This window comes from Castor canadensis, chromosome 5, assembly GCF_047511655.1.
Source record: "Castor canadensis chromosome 5, mCasCan1.hap1v2, whole genome shotgun sequence".
In the NCBI taxonomy this organism is placed as follows: Eukaryota; Metazoa; Chordata; class Mammalia; order Rodentia; family Castoridae; genus Castor; species Castor canadensis.
The window spans coordinates 132,642,066-132,657,909 of record NC_133390.1 but is presented as its reverse complement, the minus strand read 5'-3'; the positions used below and the strand labels follow the sequence as shown (position 1 = coordinate 132,657,909).

At 41.7% G+C, this 15,844-nt stretch overlaps 1 protein-coding gene across 7 annotated transcripts in view; it reads left to right on the top strand.

The window, feature by feature from the left end:
* The window catches only part of Syndig1 (synapse differentiation inducing 1), a 174,176-nt gene that overhangs the window by 31,375 nt on the left and 126,957 nt on the right, over positions 1-15,844 (top strand). Inside the window, exon 1 of one of the 7 annotated variants that reach the window (XM_020188248.2) lies at positions 13,713-13,873. The exons of 5 other annotated variants lie outside the window; for them this stretch is intronic. The gene's annotated coding sequence lies outside the window, so the exon portion shown is untranslated. Of the gene's footprint in view, positions 1-13,712; positions 13,874-14,751; positions 14,862-15,844 lie in introns of those variants that run through there. One more of the 7 variants, XM_074074219.1, reaches the window with a different exon arrangement.

Below are 15,844 nucleotides of genomic sequence, written 5' to 3'. Positions count from 1 at the left end.
GGTTTCTATGAACTGGATCATTTTAGATTCTTCACATCGTGTGTATGGTATTTGTCCTGAGTCTGCTTATTTCACATCCCCTGGGTTCATTCATATCACAGAAGGTGGGATTTTCTTTTTTACAAACTGAATAATACCATTGTGTATGTCTGTACCACATTTTCTTTATCTGTTTATCTGATGATAGATATGTAGGTTGTTTCCATGTCCTTACTGTTCTAAATGGTGAAGCAGTGAATGTGGAGGGCAGACATCTCTTTCCAGATCTGGATTTCATTTTGGATATATACCCGGTAGAGGGACTTTATGATCTTACAGTAGTTCTGTTTTTAAGTTTTTGAGGAACTCCATACTGTTTTCCACAATGGCTCTACCAGTCAGTGGATTCTTGATAGGCATAAGTGTCACTGGTTTAAGGGGAGACGGAAATTTTCTCTCATCTCATGTAGCCCTGAGTGGTCAGAGAAACAGGAAGCAAGGCTTTCTGTTCTCTTATTATCATGCCTGCTTGCATGCAGTTGTATCAAGCAGCATGAAAGGTAATTGGTTCACATTTACCACCATCCACCTCTGTGGCTCAGCAAGGCTGCACCACATGCTATTTATAAATGACAGTTACGATGTTTACCCATGCACACTGGAGAACTGCCAAGGTGTACCAGCCAGTGTGGCTAAACATTTATTGCACTTAATGTTGATTAGGTGTGACATGTATGGGGTGGGCTGGTCTCCATCCAGACTTACTAGTTTTGCAGAGGATCCCAACTGTGCTAATACTAGCTCTTTGTGCCTTGTCCAAGCAGAGGTGGCTCATAGGTGGGAGACCAGGAAAGGATGAGAAGCTTTTGTGGTAGAGCAAGGAGTATCCACTGGCCTGTCATTTGAAAATTCTATAAGACATAGTGAATATCTTTACGAATAATTGAAGAAGTACATGTAAAATGGATTCCTGATTATCAGCCAAGAGATAATAGATGGCCTATAAGTCATGCCATGATTCTGATCAAGGCATATTTCTAATACAGATACCTGCTCTAGAGGAGCTACAATCACTCTGTCCCCATACTCACTTCTCTCCCCAGACTTTTAGTGGGAAGTAAAATGGCCAAAAAGTGGACATTAGGAAGGGGAAACCAAGAGGCCATCCAGGCATTCTCCAGGTGTGGGGTGACTGCCAAACCCTTGGGAGCCCGTGTCTGCTTCTGTGCAGGCAAAAATGTCATTCTCACATCCCTGATTCTTCACAGGGTGTTTGATTCGCTCAGTTATGTCACAAATGGCATGTAAAATGATGCTGACTGTGACTCTTAAGTCTTTTAAAATGTACAAACATGGTTGGAAGATGCTATTGATAGAAAGTGGCAGAAAAAAAATATAAAGACCTCAGATACTACAAAAGAAAGGTCAGAGTATCTTTCTTTCTATTGAGTTCTGGTTTTATCATTTTTCCATAGTTTCCAGGGAACATGGGTGTTTGGAGGTATTTCAGTATCAACTTAGGAGAATCTAATAGAAACAAAGGCTGAGACCATGTTAGTCAGCTTCCTGTTTCTGTGACAAAATGCTTGAGATAAACTTAAGGGAGGAAATATTTATTTTGTCTCATGGTTTCAGAGGTATCAATTCATGATCACTTGGCCCTGTTACTTTTGATCCTATGCAAGGCAGCACGTCATAATGAGAGCACATGGATGAGGAGGCTACTCACTTCATAGCACCTGAGAGGCAAAGAGAGAGAGATAGGACAGGGCACCCTCCCCAAATTACCTAACTTCTTTTTACTAGGCCTCACCTCCTAAAGATTCCACCACCTTCTAGTAGCACAGAGACTGGGAAAAAAGCCTTCAGAACATGGGCCTTTGGGGGACATTCAAGGTCCAAACTTATAGCCTATACTTTTCTTTTTCCCTGTGTCTTAACTCAAAGGATTAGAGAACATAAAACCCAAATGCACTCCCATGTCAGCTGCCATGGCAATCTCCACTTGACTTGACTTCCATGTCTGGTGCCTCAACGTGATCAGTTAACGCTCAGCTTACAAATGCTGATCCTACCACTGTGCCTGTTTGAATGTCAGTGACCAGCCTGACTAGAAAGAGAGTTGCAGAATGTGGGATTTGTACTCTCAAACCTGAGCCATGGAAGATACATTTCCCATAAAGCAAGACAAATTTCCCTCATGATCCAACATTGACAGTCATGGTGTATGCAACTCCAGCCTTAGGGGAATTTTTTAATTAGTAAAGAAAAATTGAAAATGGAAGTGTGGTAGCTTACTAACTCTACCATATAAACACATACACACATGAAATGAAAAAAGATGAGATTTCCCTAAGCTACCAAGCATACTAAAATAATTATAAGCTTTTAGGAAAGCAGTCTATCCATTTTTAGCTATGAAAAGAATATATTTATATAGTTTGTCTATCTATATTGTAGTTTGTTTTATGCTTTATATATGTAGTATGTGCTTTACTTTGAACTCCTGAAAATGGCTGGAATGACTGTTTCATTGGGAACTAAAACATCATGTCTGTGAATTCTGTATGCTTTGCATCATTTGAGTCTTGGGTCATGGCTGTGTCAAGGTTAACATATGGTATATGTGAAGCTATAGCTGGTTTACTGGGTTCCATTGGTCATCCTTAAGTTTACTCTAGACCCTAAGCTATGGTGTGCACTGTTCATTTCAACCAGCTACATTCTAAGGGGAGTCTATAGGGAGGGGCCAGTGGCTCTGAGGCCAGACTGGCTGGGTTCATCTCAGCTTTGCCACTGTCTAGATGTTTAGCCATCAGCAACTTCCTTTACCTCTCTGAACCTCAGCTCCTGCTTCTGAAAGTGGTGGTAGTAGTAACAATGTTCCCTTTACAGACTGATCATCACATACTTAATTGTGAGGGGCTTAGTGCCTCTGATATCATCCATCCATCACACAATAAGCTGTATTGTACAGAGTTAAAGGAAAATTCACTCCTGGCGTGTCTGATCCAGGAGAGTTTTATGTACCAGAGCAGATAAAGCCAGTGCCCCAGTTGTAAATTTTAGGCACTTACCTCCACACACCCAGTGCTTCTTACCACTGCCCCCTGTGACTTTCTTCCTGTAGACTCTTTTCCAATGGTGGAGACTACTTTGCCCATACCAGGTGAGCTTCCAGGGCCAGAAGGTGAATGTCCCATAAGCAGCCCTTGATCAGCAGTGGGCAAGAGAGTTGGATAAAGGCCTCAGCTGTCTCCCCCTTGGTGGAATGATTGAGTACTTGTCCTGCACACTCTCCCAGCTTTCCTGGTAGAACTGAGCCCCAGCTGCTGGCAGCAGGAACTGGCTTAACAGCACACTTTCTTGGATTCCCTGTATTCCCCATCTTACTCACCACTACCTGTCTAGTGCTTTCTAAAACTATCTCCCAAGTAAATTACACTTGGCCCTTTGTGTCTGTGAGTTCCACATCTATGAATTTAATCAACCATAGATCATAAATATTCAGAGAAAAATTGTGTCTGTTGCTAACCTATGTAGACTTTTTCCTTGTCATTATTCCCCAAACAATATATACCTGTTTACATAGCACTTACATTATATTAGTTACCTGTGGGAGTCCTGGAGTCACCCCCCCATACCCACCAGGGATACTAAGGGACAACTTCTGGGAAGTCTTGGGCGTCACCTGGGGCATAGGAATTGTGCTTTGCTGAAAAGGTGGCCTGATTTGCATCCTTGCTTCTTCCCTGTCTCTAAGTAAATTGTGTCCCAGGATGGCACAGAGTGGGAGTTGAAGTGTCATGCTGAGAGGCAATGTCATTTGACGATGACTTTGCTGCTCATGGCTATTGCTACTGTGATTCAGAGCTTCCCAGCCTGTTCAGGATGAATCACACCTGGGCAGAGCAGGGATGAGTCCCAAATAAGCCACATCTCCCAGTGAATCTTTCTCTTCAGACCCTCTTTCTGGGAAAGAACATGACTTTGAAACAATCATTTCTTTGAGACTGGCAGCTATTTGAAAGTGAATTTTAAGAATAAGCATCATTCTGTGGACGTGTCATCCAAATCTTCCTTTAGGAACATAGTAATTCACTTCTCCAGATCAAATGCATCTACTCTGCAGTGCTTAGCCACTTGGCTCCTGGTTAGGAACGTGTGCAGGTCTGTGGCACTGTCTTCTCCATTGAAGGTAATGAAATGCAAAGGTCATTCAAGTAAGATAAGAGAGCCATGTTGAAATGGTGTTGTCAAATGTGTGCCTCTGATGTATCTGGAAAGCACATTTAAGGGAAGGATGTGTTTGCATTGATATGTATTCTATTTCAAACTTAGACAAGGTTAGATCTTTACTGGACATGAACTTGGACAAAATTATATTCAATGATTATTCAAGATGTCATAGCATTAAACTTATTGTGTGTGATTTTTAGGATTCAAGGATCCTTGATCCTGATACATCAAAAGTGAGATTCAAGGTCTTTAACTGAGGCCGTGTAGCAAACCAACTCATCTCTCAGCTGCCTTTTCCTGAGGACTGTAGAGACAGACTGGCTTCTTTCACCTGAAGAAGGTTTGCTGGTGGGTGGAAATACAGCTGGGGAATAGGCTGCTTAACATCTGGTATTTGTCACCTAGGGCAGGGCACAGGTATGTGATATGACAAGATTGGCTAACCAGCTAACTCAATGCATAGATGATGCTAACAAGACAGAGGGAAACAACTAGGAGGAAGTCAGAACCCAAATACATATTTTGATGTCCAGAGCTGGCTGTGAGCTCAGCAGCACTGAGAGAGACACAATCAGGAGCATGACTCACAGTGTCCAAGCAGTAAAAATAGACTAGAGGCTCATGAGAAGGTCGTCTACTTCTCTCCTGATATGAGGCACAAAGTTCTCATAGAAGCAACGAACATCATTCCCAGAAGCACCCGCTGGAAATCCTCCTCCATCCCTGTGGGTCTCCAGTCCCCCTCACCCTCTGCAGGTTTTTATACAACTTGTACCTACATCACTCCCTGATTGAATTCATCATCTGCCTCCCAGCCTTATATGGAGTATAAAAAAAAAAAGCTACAGGCTGCTTCTGGCTGGTGTACCCCAGCACAGAGAACTGTGCCAGATGAAAGAGGAGTCTCAGTGCATATTTGTTGAGTGATTGGGTTGCTGGAGTTGCATGAGGACCCTTCCTTATCAAGTAGATCCATGGATCATAGGAGAGCAGTTTCATGCTCTGCAGATGCTCTTGCCTATTGATCTGGATGGCTGCTTTCCAGGAAGCATAGATTGTGGCATATCTAGTTCAGAGTGCAAATACAGATGCACATAAATAAAGGGGCTATGCAAATGACAAAAATGCTTTTGGAAGTCTGTTGAAGGAAAGTAGGGAATGGTGGTATTTGAGACAAAGTGAGCAAAACTTAGGCAAGCTAGACTGTCACCCTCTGGCCATCTGTGGGCTGCCATCCATCCTAACCTTTGCTCGTGGTCTCCATTTATGGCCATGAAACTACTTGGAGGGTTGAGTCCCAGGGCTATATTGTCACTGTAATGAAGAAATGGAAGTTTTTAGTTTTCAGTTCTTTTCAGAATGGGACATGATCTGAACTTTTAAACCTGCAGGTCATGAAGAATAGTTCTTATTTCAAAAAGAGTCAAAGAAGTCAAAATCAAAGCAGTCTCAACTACTCAGGAGTCTGAGGTAGGAGGATCAGTTGAGCCCAGAAATATGAGATAAGCCTAGCCAACATAGCAAGACCCTATCTCAAGAGGAAAAAAAGTCAGAAGGGATCAGTGAGGCTGGAGCATAGAAAGTTAGGGACCTGTCAAGAGCTGAGATGGAAAATTAGAAAGGTGTTGGCTATGCTGCACTTCATAAGCGATACTGTGGCATTTAGTCCTGTCCAAGGAGCAATGTCACTGCAGAAATTTACTCAGGGATGACACAGGTCAATTCTATTTTTGAGAGACCCCTGCAGCTGCTGCTCTAGCCAAATATGGATGTGGGAAGGCACTAAAAGGTTATTGATGTGGCCTGGGTGAGGGATGATGCTTGAGTGATCTAGGGTGACCAAGGAGAAGAAGGTCAGACTGGTCAATGATTGATTTTGCTGAAGTGTAAGTGCTGGCAAAATATGCTCCCAGGTTTGGGGCTTGGGCAGGTAGACAGGTGGTAGGGCAGTTCACCAACATAGGGTGAGGTGAGGAACCAGCAGAGGGTCTGGTGAATGTTAACTTTGATCGTCTTGTGGTCAAGGACACATGGGTGGGATTGCTACCATGGGCTACAGGGAGATTATGAATTAGAAAAGTATTTAAACCTTACACAGAAACACAGTATAGAGAACCTGGCAAAGGCAGACAGGATGAGATTAGAGGACCAGGAGAACCAGGAACGGGTACAGTCAGGGAAATAATGGTAGGAATGATCCTATAGATCATGTGTTTCTAAAAAGTCAAGCATGATGGCTGAAGCGAATCCTCTTGCTGTGTAGAGTCCCTTCAATAGGATAAGAGGAAAGTACCAGATTGCCTCCTTTGTATACACAACCTGATCAACCCCTCTAACTTACCCTGGCAGCTAGGTTTGGGTGGATTCCAGTAATCCACATAGATTTCTTACAACCCAGACATTATTTTTTTTGTGGTACTGAGGTTTAAACTCATGTTTAACCTGTGTGCTGGGCAGGCACTCTACTTCTTGAACCATGCCTCCAGCCCTTTTTGCTCTTGTTATTTTGGAGATAGGGTCTTGCTTTTTGCCAAGGCCAGCCTTGATCCTTCTATTTTAAGTTTTCTACCACTGCTGGAATAACAGGTGTGCATACCACACCCAGCATTTTTCTGTTGAGATGGGGGTCTCACTAACTTTTTTGTCTGGGCTGACCTTCAGCTGTGATCTGACCTCAGCCTCCCAAGTAGCTAGGATTATAGGCATGAGCCATCAGTGCCCTACTTCAGGTTTGTATTTTAATGATTCCACATATTTCAATGAAACTTAAGCATAATATATTCTGAGGTGACCTCCATTCATATCTATTGTTTCAAAGTTGACCACTAACCTGGTTCTCACATTCTGTGGATTAGATCCTTCCCAGGCTCTCCTTAGAAGACTGGGCCTTGGACATCAGGGTATAGTGGGGATCAGCTTATTTTAAGAGATCCTAAGTCCAAACACTGGAGGTGAGAGGCTAGACTTCACCCTTGTGACCCTTTAAGCAATGGATTAAAACACTGTATAGATAGTGACATGTCAATAAGAGAGTTTCAGGCTTCTCAACTGTTTCACGCTCCCTGTTCTGCCACATTCTGTGGTTCAGTGGTTACCAGAGGCAGTCCCCAGAACAGTATTGCCAAGGGAAGTAGTTTAACAGATCACAGTACATGTTCCAAGATGGCAGAAAAGAAACAGGGCCTTGATATAATCTCAAATGCTGACCACAGGAGATGATTTCCCCCTCTACAAGCCCTGATTTCTACCCCCCAACCCCTGCTCCCAGTTTATTCCAAGTGCTTTACTTAGTGCTATCAGAGTCTGCTCAGAACAACTTTAGGGAGGAATTTCTATTACATTACAGCACAGCTGTATCGGGAGCCTTCCATTGCCCTGACTGGGGTCTGTCAGTGTAGGCTTCTGTAGCCTTAGTGAGTTGTAAGACCAAGGGCATATAAAATAAGATAAAACTAAACCTGTAAAATATGCCCAGTATCCCCATACCCAGAAAGAGAAAAGGCAAGTATGATGGTTTGTCTGAATTTTCAGGAAAGCAAGCCAGGTGCAGGAGAAAGAACTTCCTCCTGAAAGATGCAGAGCCTGACCTTAATCCTCACTGAGCCACCAGACTTAAGGGTGGCCAGTGTTCTGATATGTCAGCACTCATATTTTCCCTTGAAAACTAAAGACATAGCTCTCAGACTACAGCCTGTCTCAAGTTCATATTCAGGGCAAAAGTATAGGAAGGGGACCTGCCAGGAAAGGTCCTTCCCTGGCAGCCCCATACTGGCCCAACTGCTGGAGAAGAACAGAGTCCTTTTTGGGCTCAGTCCAGGAACTGTCCATACTTGAAGTAAAAGTGTCATTTGGTTTCACTAGGATTTATTTGAATTCTGCTGATGCAGTGACTCCTGGGGCTCTTCTTAGACCTGAGAGGCCATGTTAGTGTGATTCAAAACAAACCATCTCAGTTCCCAGAATCAGCAGAGGTTTGGACCTTGTGGACTTTTGTCCATGTGAAGGGCAGGTTGGACTCAGACAAATAAGGAGAGAAGGCCGGCCATGGGCCAGGTAGCCTGCAGCCCAGGTGCTCATTCAGTGGAAAGGGTTATAAGAATAAAGGAGAGATTTTGCTAGAGGACTAGTTGAACCCCGTTATCCCGAAAGCTACCTGGAATCAAGATTTGGTGCATGCCTCCTACTGGGAAATGCCTCCAGAAAGCCCTAAAAGTGGAGTGAGCTGTGGGCAGGGAAGGGAGGATGCCCAATGCAAGACCTGTTGTAAAGAGACACCCCCAAGGGCAACTGAATTTGATCCTGGGACAGGACAGATAAAGTGAAAACTCTTCAGAGTGACTAGTCTGGACCTCGGGTTTGGTGAGCTCATCTGCCCTCTCAGACCACTGTGGCATGGTCACTCCTGGTGCATGGATTTTCTTGCTTGTCAAGCCTGGGGCTGACAGAGTGTGTTGGATTGCTTGCAGTAGGAATCAGTCAGCATGCTGTAGTGAGGACCTAGGCATAGGCAGGGGGCTGACAGCATCTGCAACGTGGGGAGTGTCTGAACTGCTTCGGATCCACCTTCCTTGCTCCCATGTAGTTCCTGAGAGAGAAGCAAATGAGACTAGGCATCATTTTGAGCCTGGGTTGAGAGACGGGTTTTCTGAGAGAAGCTGTGTGTGGCTCACTGTGGGAGCCTCCTCTGTCTGAGGCCCTGTTCCCAGACCTTCTCTCTGTACCTCCAAGAACCCAGCCTTGCAAGCATGGAGCTGGGAGTGGCCATTGCCATTGGGCAGAAGGCAGGAAGGGCCCCTTCCCTGTGCCTCCTCAGCATGCAGACCTGTTGCTGCAGGTCACCAGTGGGTATAGGGGCCTTCCTACTAGGGACAAGAAAGAAGATGAAAGAATTAAGAAACTGTGAAACTGTTGTAATGGAATATTACCCAGCCTTATAAACAGAAGAGTTCTGGAGGATGTTATTCTAATTGAAGTAAGTTGGACACAGAAAGAAAAACGTTGCATGAAATCATTTATATGATATGGAATCTTAAAAAAACAGGGTAAAGAGTAAAACTCCTTAACAGGGATGTGGTGGGGGACAGGAAATAGGGAGATATAGATTAAAGTATAAAAAATAGCAAATTTGTAGGATGAGCAAGTAGAAAGCTCCATTATACAACAGAGGACTAGAGTTAACAATAGCGAATTGAAGGTTGTAGCTCAGTGCAGAGTGATTTCCTAGCATGTACAAGGCCCCAGGTTTGATCTCTAGCACACACACAAAAAGATAATAATAAAATAGCATAGCAAAGATTTTTGGTAAATGAGTAGATCATAGTTACTCTTGCCATATGGGAGAGAGGGGGTAGGCCACTATGTGGGATGATAGACAAGTTCATTTGCTCCATTATACTAATGATTTTATTACCTATGTTTATTTTATAATGTGTTGTATCCCTTAACTATACACCGCTAATTTTTTTAGCAAGTGAGCAGGAGGGGTATAAGTAAGATGCCCAAGCTGAGCCAAGGCTGCCATCCAACCTAGTAGGAAGCAGTCAGTGGAGCCTTCTGTGGCATCTGTTTCCTCCTGTCTAAGACACACTGTGGACACAGTTTGCCCAGAATTCACCCAAGTACCTCATCTCCAAGAAGGGCTAGCTGGACCTGGGAGACTCACTGTCTCACAAACCCAGGCACCCTATGATCTCAGTGGTGGTTCCTCAGAAGAGCTGGAGCGTAGGGGGACCACCGTAGGCAGAACTAGACAAGTGTTTGGACCTTCCCAGGTTACATAACATGCTATTAAAAGCAAAATCCAATAAAAAAGAGAAAGAAGGTACCTAAGGAAAGAAGGGATAGAACATAACTAAGAGAGGGAAAATGCTAAGAGGTTAACACAAAATGGTAATCATGGTGCAAATGGAAAATTAATATTGAAGCAGATAATGTTGAACTGTCAGAAAAACTGAAGGCACCTGTGAAGATAAGACATAAGTTAAATAAAAGACATTCAAACTAAGTACTAAAATGTACAACAAAAACCTAGAGCAGACAAAATTAAGAGAAAAGCCTAGAAGTTACAGGCTGTACTTTTCTTTTCTTTGAGATAGGGTCTCACTATGTAGCCCAGGATGGCCTCCAAGTCACAGTTCTCCTGCCTCTACCTCCCATGTGCTAGAATTACAGGCACATATCACTATGCCTGGCTGAAGACTATTTTAAAGCAAAAATAAAATCCAAATGAGCATGCAAAAAGTTAAGACTAGGGATTGGAAATGAAATAAATATAGTTTTTCAAAATGATAAAAAAAATAAGATGAGACCGCACAGCTCCCACTCCCACCTCCCCCACAGCATGTCCTGGAATAATCATGAGCAGTGAAAGAAAGGGAGATAAATAGAGGAAGAAGTAAGGAGACTGCCGACTCAACAGTGTGGCTGGTGGCGGGTCAGTTAAGAAGTAGAAGTAGGGGCATAGGTGATGAGTCCTACCACAGAATACATTCATAGTGGCCCAGAGCATGACATGAAGGGAAAAAGCCATAAGTAAAACAACAATCTAGGACACAAATCTCTCTGGAGTGAGCATTGATTTACTATGTAATGTCCTGGGTCCCTGGTATAGACACATAACATTCAGAGTTGACAACCTGATGGGCTTTGGACAGGTTTTATTAACAGAGGCAGTCAGTGAACATACACATATGTCTAGGTGTATGTGTGTGTGTGTTTCAGTTATTTGTCATTATAAAATAATTGTGGAGCTCTAGTTTCTCTTGAACTGTTTATAGTTCAGAATTTATAATTTTTGTTCATATCATTGAATGTAATGTTATGCTTAAATTTTTAAGATGTATTCTTCTTAAATGTATAAATTTTAGAGTTTACACAGTCTTCATTAATGTTCAGTATTGCTGTTCCTTCTCACTTTTATGTGAACAGAATTCATCTCAATTACTGTCACTGTTGCTGTTTTCTATCCATGTTTCTTAAAGATACTCATGTTCTTCACTTCCTTTCCATCTTACCTCTAACTTATACTTTCTGTGATCACTTTTGTCTGGGGCACATCCTGTAGTAATCCTTCTAACAACAGTCTGTTAGTGGCTACTTTCTCAGTCTCTGGACAAAGGCTTTTTGTTTTCATTTGTGAATGCTACCTATAGAATTCCATATTTAAAGTATTTTTTCAAAATCTTTGAAATGATTTTCCTTATGTTTTCTGTTGTTGAGAAATGCACTCTTGGTTTGCCTTTTCTCCCTATAGGGAGGGATTCTACATTTTTCCTCTGGTTATGATCATCTTTTGTTTTGTATAGTTAGCATACTATGTAAAAGGTAGAATAGTTTTCATTTACCTTGTTTTAGGAGTATCTGAACTGACAAATGCACATCCTTTATTAGTTCTGATAATTTCTCAGATGTATTCAGACATTGTCTCTTCCCCATCCTCAGTATTCTCACATTCTGCAATCTCCAGTCTGTTCTAGAATTTTTATCATTTGACTTTTTAATGCCCCTTTCATAGTTTCCATCTTATGCAAAATCTATGAATTATTATGAGTTCCACATTTCAGATCATTAAATCCTTCATCAGCTATTTCCAGTTTGCTTAAATCATTCCCATGTTTTAAATTCAATGTTTATTTTTATTTGAGGAAATTCCAATGTGCTTTGTCTCTTTTGATAGTGTATTTTCACCCATTTGGAATTGGTTCCTTCTTGTATGTCTTGAGCATCTTAAGAGACTCATTTTACCCATTATCTGAAGTTCTTGGAAAGCTCTTGTATCTGTTGACTCAGATATAGGATTGCATCTTAATAAATGTAAAAATTTTGAATTATGACTCTCCTCGGTGGAACTGTAATTAAAAATTGTCACCTGTGATTCTCTGAAGAAAGGGTATGTCTGACAGGTACCCCTAAAAATTACTCACTCAAGACCACTTTTTATGAGTTCCTCAGTGTAGGGTTTCCTGACCGTGCAAACACTAAAAGTTGAGACCCCAGAACCACATGGTATGGAGTTTCCAGCATGGAACTTTCCCAGGCCAGGCCAAGTGGACTATCACTTGCTTTTCCCCTCCCTGCACTGATGAGCAGAGTAACCCTAATTAGCATGTGTAGTGGATGTGTTGTCCTTTGAGGCTCCTCCTCAGGCCCTGTTTCTTCTCTGCACATGACCAGGAAAACCCTAGCTTTCCTACCAAGACTATTCTTTCTCTCCAGAGGTGCAGCAGCATCAACTTGGCTTTAAGACTCTGTGTTTCCTTTCCCTGAAGATTTTCCTTGCTTTCTTGCCCTCAACTGTGCCTTTAAGGAAATCCTTGCTATATTATGCAGCACATGTAAATGCTTTGTTGCAGAAGGGTTTTCAGAGCATCTAGTTTGGCACAGTGTTTAAGCTGATTTCTCCTGAGAGATGTGAAGATCTGGCAACACTATGTCTGCATTTCAGCAGGACTAAAATAGGCTGGAAACTTGGTTGGAGGCTTGTGCTTTCTCTTCAGTTCTAATTCTTACCTCTCTGTTGGTATCTATGATATCCTATTTTTAAATTACTTTGAGGTTCACTTTGAGGCTCAGAGCCCACTAGGAGCACACCTATAGTCAAATTAAATTGGTTGAATTTAGCTGCTGCAACCAGTAACTTGGCTGTATGAGATCTTGGGAGCATGCTCAGTAGGCAGGAGAAGGTTCAAGTGTGTAAACCTGTGCAAAGGATTCTCAGGAGAAATGGGGAAGAGAGCAACTCTGTTTCTGGTTCTATGGAGCAGCATAGAGAGGTCAGCAGTTGTGTATCTCAGTCACCTCTGCTCAGGAGGTAGGGGACCAAGAAGGTCTGGGGCTGCCGTTGGTCAAAAGTAGGCATGGAGGTCATTCTGCAGCTCCAGTACCTTTCTTGTGCAAAAACAGGGTACATAGGGATCATCCAGGACCTGCTGGAACATTGTGTCATCAGCCAGTCTGACTTTCCATTTTCACATTTCTTAGGGCTTAACCAACCTTCCAAAGAAATTTTTTTGTTTAAAGAAATTCCTCATTTCAAAAGAAAGCTCAATTCCTATGAGGCTCCAGGCAGCAGGAGATGGCAGAAGCTGCCTGACTGACTCTGCCCATGTCCCAGACTCTGGCCTCTTGCCAAGTTCTGATTCACAGGGGCCTTACTGTTGTCAGAGATATGACTCATCTCTCTATCACTACTGGAGCATACCTCTCAGCTCTGTCTTCACTCTTAATAGCACATTAAGGAATCTACCTAAGAAGAAACCAATCCCTGGCACTTTCTGTGATGAAATTAAGGAAGCAGACTGGGGACCTGCCATGGAGACCATGCTTACTCCAGTCTACCCAAAGTCCTTTCTCTTTGCCAGGTCACAGACACACCCCAAGTGGACTGAGACAAGTTCCCTGCAGTGTGTACTTTATTCCTATTTGTGTCCCCTGGCCTTCACTAGGTCTTTAAAGCCTATCACGGGCTGCAGAGAATAACTGAAGAATAAGTAACTACAGGAATGGGTGAGGTATTAGCATAGGAGTGTTGGATTGCAATGTGACTAATTTTTTTCATCAGTCAGAACTCTGATGAACTAATTTTAGCTACTGATTTTTTTCATTTGTCTCAGACTGAGCTGATCCTTGTTTCCATGTGAAGGTCCAGGAAGCACTGGTGAGTTTATTATGTTAATATTATGTTCATTAGGTGTATACAGTCCTAGTCCATGAGATTGTGTATTCATTTATGAATCTTTGTAGAAAAGAAATCATATTTTTGCTGTGAATAAGTACTTAGTTTTAAGAAAAACAGAAGAGCAACAAGTTTTAGCTTTTGTGTGTGTGTGTGTGTTTAAGCAAATCTGAGGTTCAAGAAAAGTCTGTGGCACAGCAAAGGAAAAAGCAAGTCACTGTGCCATCTTGTTTTTCTGATCACTCTTGAGACCTCATGTTGCATCCTAGCATTTTTGGGGTATGGGAATTGAATCCAGAGCTCTGTGTGCGCTACACATGTTCTCTATTACTCAGCTACACCTCCAGCCCCCTCCATGTCTTTTGAGAGATCATTTGTGATATGAATGATGAGCCGATCATGTTCTCACCTCTGCATTTATTTCTGTGAACTCAGGAAGAAGCACGTGATCTTGTAGCTTTCTTTTTACCCCTTTCTATGATGTGGATCGTAACAATAGCCAATACACATCCCAGGTCTGTCTGTACTATGTTCTCTCCTGTTGATTCAGAGAGCAGCAGCTGCTTGGCTCCTTTGATCTTTTGATAATTTATTTTCCTCATGAAACTCTTGGCCTACTAGAGACTCTCTCTGCTCAGTGGATTTCTGTCTATCTTTCTCCCTCTCCTTGTCTCTCTGTCTGTCTGCCTTTCTCTCTCTCTCTCTCACCACCACCAAAAACATAGAATGTGATCACTGAACATTGACCCAGGTTAAGGAGTTTTCTGGGTAAAAGGTTACAGTCCATGATTCTCTTTGTCTTTTAACTTAATTTCTGATTAATATTGCATTTCTCCCATTCTAAGAGTACATTCTTTTCACATTTTAACATTTCTAAAATTCTTAACTCAGGATGTATCTCACAACTGGTGGCTTCTGACCTAAAGAAACATAATCAAGTTTTCCCCTGAGCATATTTTCATATATGTGGGTAAGTCAAAATGAATATTGACTACATATAATAATGTGGGATTTAGTATATATCAGTTTCTGCTTTTATATCAAATTAAATATACTATAAATATTACATATTATATATGTAAATAATATGAACAATATTGTATATGTTATATATAATATTTATAATACATCTAAATTTGTAATATTTATATGTAATTTTTTGTGCTGTTGGAGATAAAATGTGTCACCTCCTACTTGTTAGGCCAACACACTACCGTGGAACAACACCCCAGCCCTTCATATATAATTTAAAATAAGGACAGCAATAATACTAAAGTGGGAGAGTATAATCGGAACTGATGTGTTTTAAAGTTCCCATATTTTCCAGAAACTAGTATTATATAAACCCCAGTGTACACAGAGATGCCGTGTCAGGCTTGTATGACAGTGCCTCTACTTTTTTTTTCTTTTTGAGGACAGTGGTTTTCTTGTTATGACATATAACATATATATATATGTATGTATATATGTATTAAATATATACATATATGTATGTAACATAAAATTTAGTATTTTAATTATTTTTAAGCATGCAGTTCAGCAACAGTAAATACATTCTCATTGTATGCAATGATTTAATTACCCTCCATCCCATCTCTACAACTTTTCATTTTTCCAGGCTCAAACTTTGCATCCATTAAATAACAGTTCCCCATGACCCTGGTCTCCATCACTGGCCACACCACTCTACTTTCTGTCTCTATGAATTTGACTATTCTAGGCACTTTGAATAAGTATAAGCATATAGTAGTTGCTGGTTTGTGACTGGCTTTTTTCACTAAGCAGAATGTCTTCAAAGTTCATCCATGTTGTAGCACATATGAGTATTTCTTTCACTTTTTAAGGTAATCCCATCGCACTAAATGCCTTATTTTGTTTGTCCATTCATCCATCAATGGACATTTGATTGTTTCAACCTGTGACCTCTGTGAATAATGCCACTGTTCACTTTGG